General features: G+C 41.3%; 1 protein-coding gene across 1 annotated transcript in view; it reads right to left on the bottom strand.

The window, feature by feature from the left end:
- The window catches only part of LOC102231164 (monocarboxylate transporter 1-like), a 22340-nt gene extending 16842 nt beyond the window's left edge, over positions 1 to 5498 (bottom strand). The window contains exon 1 of the mRNA XM_005801908.3: positions 5327 to 5498. The gene's annotated coding sequence lies outside the window, so the exon portion shown is untranslated. The remainder of the gene's footprint in view (positions 1 to 5326) is intronic.
- Positions 5499 to 6000: the final 502 nt, after the last annotated feature.

The raw sequence follows: 6000 nt of genomic DNA on the forward strand, positions 1-6000 counted from the left end.
TGAAGTAGTCACATTTAACCTTCAAAAAGAGCAAGATATGAACACAAACATGAAGGAAACTCCACTTCCTCATTAAATATAAAAAAAAATTAAATGCTTGCATTACTCCGGGAGCCATAAAACGACAGTACCAGCTGGATAAAACCGTAGAATTACCTCAGATAACAGCTACGAGTATCAGTTTGTGTGTTTACTCAGCTAAGAACACTTGAGGTCAAGTCAATAACTCGGTACAAAAGCTAGACCCCGTCCAACAGAGCAACTGATCCCCTCTAAAATGCCGAGTGCTGGGGGCAATTAAATGACAGAGCTGGCTTCTAATCCAGTTTGACCTCTGAGAAGTGCAAGTAACGCAGCAAATAGGTCATCCAGGGGCTTCCAAGTAAACCTGGAACTCACTTGTTGGTCTGCTTGTGTCACAGAGAGGCGCTTAAAGCAAAGGCTCCAGCTGACCAGAGTAAACCTCCGACCGGTCAGAGTCCGGCTACAACTACAGAGGGAAAACACGAGTTCGGTTTCTGCAGCAGATCACACATCTGTTCCAAGTTCAACATCTGACAAAAACAACAGTCATCTAACGGTTTCTTGCACTTCACTGTTAACTTAAGCAGTAGTATGTTCCAGCAAAAGGCCTCAACCTCAGGCCCAGCTCAGGCTCCCTGTACTGGACAGGAATGTGGCGACTGCTGCTGCACAAAATACAACAAGAACATTCCCTTCCCTACCTATACTGCTGGTCAGAAGTTTGCGTGAGCCCATTTGTACTGAATGAAGGTAGAATACATCACTGACTGAATACAGTAAAGACCTGTTGTTATACCAAGGCTGCAACCGTTTATTTGGCTTATGAAGCAGAAATTTAGCATCTCAACAACAAAACTAAAGTCATCATCTTTGGACCTAAAGAAAAACAGTCTAGAGTCAGTTATTACAGCAAGAAACCAGCAATCAGGTCCGAAATCTGAGGGTTGTGATTGACCTTCAGAGCCACATAAAGACACTTACAAAGTCAGCCTTCCATGACCTGAAGGCAAAATCTCCCAGCAAGATCTAGAGAAACTCATCCATGCATTTATCTTTACTCGCATTGATTACTTCAACAGTGTCTTCACAGGTCTGTCTCTAGATCTTGCTGGGACATTAGTCCTTTAACCCCAGAAATGTTCTTCAGGTGATAGAAGGCCGACTTTAGCTGTCTTTACGTGACTGAAGTGTGAGATCTGAGTCCATCACCAAACAAAGCTTGGCAGAAATTTTTATGGGAGCACACTGAAAATCTTTATGAGTATGGACCCACGTTTCATTATCTGTAAAATGTGTGTAAAACAGGCAAACGTTGCAATAATAAGTAACAAAAGCATGTGATTGAGGCTTAAATTGCTTGAGGTCCATTTAAACAAACCAAAGTAGGGGTGCACCGATTTATCCACCAATATTCTTAATTTTAAAAGATTGTGATTTGCCGATACTTACATGTGAAGCCAATCTTAGCTACCTAAGCAAAAGTCTAAAATTCAGCCACTTTCCTCGTCGGCTCTGCAGCGAGAAATGTTTGACTGACGGACCGGCCCACCAAATCATGTCTGCACGTTTGCAGTTAATAGTCACCTTACTGTTTCCAACTCAGCGACTTTCTTGCTATATGTAGCAACATTTTGGAAAAGAAAAAGAATGGTATCAACCAAAATCAGAATCAGCAGGTCAGGTATTTTTAAAGATTGATAATCGGCGATCAGCCAGAAAAGTACAATTGCAAAAGCAAAGTTTAACCTGTCCCAGTGTATGAAAGCTTTCAACTAGTAATGTCAGCACCAGTAAATGTAAAGTATGAGTTATATTTAGTGACCGATTTGGAAAATATCTGGAATTATAGGAAAAATTAAATTATTTTGCACTAATATTTAGCCATTTACTAGCTATAAATTAATGCAGCTTTAGTTTTATAACAATAATCACAGTAAATCTTCCAGTGTCTGTGTTCAGACTGAAATCTCGCTAAAGGGTAAAAATTTAATTTGGTCCACTGTTAACGTAAAGCAGCCTTGGCGCAGTGGGATTAGAGCTGAGCTGCCGTTCCCCCCAGGGGGTCCCGCGGCTCCATGGTGAAGTGCAGATAGGCATCGGGATAGCGTGTGGGTGCCAGTAAAAGTGGGGCAAATCCTGGAGGAGTTCTCAATGAGGGCATTCATTCAGACGTCACAGACGCTTCATTCAGGCCAGAGCGGGAGGCAAAAGTTACCTCAAATTCTTTACATGAAAACTGCAGCCAAACTTCAGAAGAAATTTTCCCAATGTGCATAAAAATGCTGCTAAAATTATTTAGCTTAAAGTTGTTTCCAAGTTATTTGCAGCTTTTCAAGCACAGAACAGTGAAGTCATTCAGTCAAACATAAAGAGGAAGAAAGCCACTAGTAGCATTAGCTTAATTGCTTCAAGGAATGAGTGAGCACAAGTTTTAAAACTGATTCAAATGTCACGAGAAAATAAAACCTGTTCTGCTGCTTGTTCTGTTGGATTTTAATGTTTTAAAACCATGCAAACCTCAATTAGTGTAGCTGAACGCATTTAAATACATCAAGAAACCAAGTCAGATGCATCAATTTAACCAGTCATGTGAAGAACCTGTGATGGAAAACATGCAAGACAAAAAGCTGATTTTCCAGATAATTTCAACATCAATTTTATCACTTATGACACTTGCTGCATCGTGCATGGCAACAATGCATCTTTTCAAACTGCAACAACAATAAAGATTAGATCCAACAATAAAGATTGCACAAAGTACCCTAAAGCACATTGTTTTAGATAAAGGTGCAGTCAGTCCAGTTTAAGATTGCAAAAATATGACTCCTGCAACACAAAAGAAAACTCGATTTCATATACTTGGTACTTCCTGTTTCAAACAAAAGGTCTATTGCTTTAATTTCAAGATTAACAATCGAGATTAAAAATTTCAGAGTACCAGGAGAAGTAGCAGCTTTGGGGTAACAGAATGTCGCATGAAGGTCAAAGTGGTATTCCTGCTTTAAATAATTCAAATCTGTGGCCATATATTGGGATGTGTAGTTTTTTTAAACTTACACTGTGACATTCGCAAAAGGTCAGGGTTCAGGGTCCAACACGCTCAGGAACATTTAAGCCGCACAGAAACAGAGGGCGCTGAAAATGACAGAGCAGTCACTCGCTTTCTGCTCCAATATTAGACAATATCTCCTGGTTACACACCTATTAATAAACAAGCGGCTCGGTCTGGTTCTGGGACAATGAGAGTTCAGCGCGTGTGGCCGTCATGCGATCTTTCCACTGAGGTCTGACCTCCCGGAGCTGGCGAGTTGAACTCGTGCGCCGCTGTGCAGCAGCTAGATTAGCGGTTAGGGAACGACCAGAAGAACTGCTGCAGCCAGGGAGGAAATCAAAGCCAAGGCTCAAAACACTGCAGACTACTACATGCAACTGGCTTTACGTTGAATCAGATTGGAGTTAATGGATGCAGCTTGGCTTAGATTTAGTCAATTTTCTTGGGATTACAGTAGTTGAGGTGTTTCTTGCAACTTTCCTGAATCAACACCATATGTTTTAGAAACAAGCGTCAATTTACATCACAGTTGTCAAACTCCAGTCCTGGAGGGCCACTGCCCTGAAACCTTTAGATGTGCCCCTGCTGCACCACCTGAATAGAATAATAAAGTCATTAGCAAGGCTCTGGAGAACTGATCTACACAAGGAGGAGGTAATTAAGCCATTTCATTCCAGTGTTTTACACCTGTGGCACATCTAAACCCTGCAGGACAGCGGCCCTTGAGGACTGGATTACATGAACGCATTTCAACAGCTGATGATTTAAAATCATTTCCTGTTATCTACTGTGAGAACATGCAGTCATGGGTGGTTCTAGATGGGGGCAAAAAGGGGCCAGTGTCTCCCCTGTAGAACTGGTCCTGGCTCTTGTACTGAAGCAATGATACAAAAGCAATTTCTTATGACTCATCTAGGAAAGATTGAAGTGTAACTCATGGTTAAAAAAAATTAACAATGAACTGCTGCTGCCATTGTTGGCCAGGATTCTCTTGTGAAAGAGATTTTTAATCTCAATTAGATTTTCATAGTAAAATAAAATTTTTAAATTAAGGGGTTGGACTTTTAAGTTCAGTCATATTGAGATAGAATTGGTCCATGTGCTGGATCAGGGCTCTGTACATATATTAAAATAATCTTTTTTGTTTCATTCATTGCCCTGTTCTATGTGTGTTTTTTTTAAACCCACATAGATCCCACTCTGGCTTCCTCTAGTAAAGTTGGTCTAGAACTGCCAGCCACTCCTCGACCAGGAATTTGATGAAAAGGTATAAAAATGGAATCAAAGTCTTAATATAAAATAAAATTATGTTACATTACATCTCCTAAATTGATAAACATTTCAAATTACAATGATAAATCTGTAGTAATTTGGTTTTAATCCGAACCAAGAGAGGTTTTGTTACTTTGGGAACCCCACAGAGTTAGCAGGACTTCTGAAAAGCTACGCTGGTTGGTCTTCGAGGTACTGTTGAGTTTAAAGCACAATTTAGGACGTGAATGAAAAGACTGGAAAGCTATGGCAACAAAAGACGCAATCAACCAAACACATGCAAATTAGTCACCCAGAGGCTGGAGGGCCACACAATGGAGTTCCAAAATGGTCCAAGAGGGAAATCAAATTTTTATTTTCTTATAGTTCAACTGATTTTTGATCATCTATAAGTTAAAAATTAAAAACTACATTCGTGAAATCCTTATTTTATTGCTGAAAACACAAGCAGATACTTAAAATTGTCATTTTTTAAAATTTTCTTTAAAATGATCAAGGGAAATATTGTTTATACAAACTTTAATTAGCTTAACTTTAACCTAAAAGCGAGGTTACAGAGTTAACATTTTCCGTGTTTTAGGCTCCGTGTCCCTCAAACGCATCATAAATCCGTCCTGCCGGACCTTCAGGCCGGTTTCAAAGAGGACCGGATGCTCAGCTGTGAAGTGGACACCCGCTTCACCCCCTCCATCCACATGTGGAGGTAAAAATAGCGCCATGCGGGCAGCATCAGGCCACCGGGAGTGAAGCTCCGTCGGGACGGAGCGCCGCCCTGAAGCGGGTCGGTGTGATCTCCTGCCGCAGTGGAGGGGCTAACGCGCGAAGCTAATCACTACACAACCTACCTGGCTAATTAACGGTCGCTTATAAAAACAAGACGTATTCGTAACATAATGGGGGAAAATATCCACCATGTTTCTATTCAGAAATAGCTTCAGTGTGGCGCCACACGGCAGCACGCTGTGACGGTTTACTTACCGCGGGGTTTCCTCGGCTCGGTGTCCGGCTGGAGCTCACCGTCTCCCCGTGAGAGTCCTTGCTCTCGGCGGTCCGATAGTAGCTTCGGGTACCACTGACCTCAGTCTGTAACAGTCCAGCAGGAGAGAGGATGAGGAGGATGATGGCATTAGGAACTACCTCTAGCGCATGCGTATAAGAAGCGCGGTGACCGAACACACATGTGCGTGGAGGGCGGAGCGCTTCCTGAGCTGCACGTAGCTGATGGCAAGAAGAGGTTTTAACATTTAATTGGATTACGTTCACTTCTTTCTCACCTCTTGTTTGTCCATAACAACCTTCTTTAGGGTCAGAGATGGACAGCTTGTTCTCTGGAGGTAAAATAAACACTTTAATGTTAGATTCAGCTAGTAGAAAATATGTCTTATGCTCTTAAGAGGTAAAGGAAAAAAAAATAGTAAGAGGCTGTTTAAATCCAACACATGCCAAATTACACTTGAATGATTTTAGTTTGGGAGCCATCCAATTCAGCTTTAACTTGCGGCTGGTACACATGAATTTCCCCACTTTGGAACAATGGAGAGTATTTCTCATCTCTATTCTATATCGACAGTGTTTACAGAAATGGGTCCAGATAGGATTGTCTGTAGCTTACATATTGATTTGCTTTTATAAGCTTGATATGGACCACAATA

Source organism: Xiphophorus maculatus, chromosome 1 (assembly GCF_002775205.1).
Source record: "Xiphophorus maculatus strain JP 163 A chromosome 1, X_maculatus-5.0-male, whole genome shotgun sequence".
In the NCBI taxonomy this organism is placed as follows: Eukaryota; Metazoa; Chordata; class Actinopteri; order Cyprinodontiformes; family Poeciliidae; genus Xiphophorus; species Xiphophorus maculatus.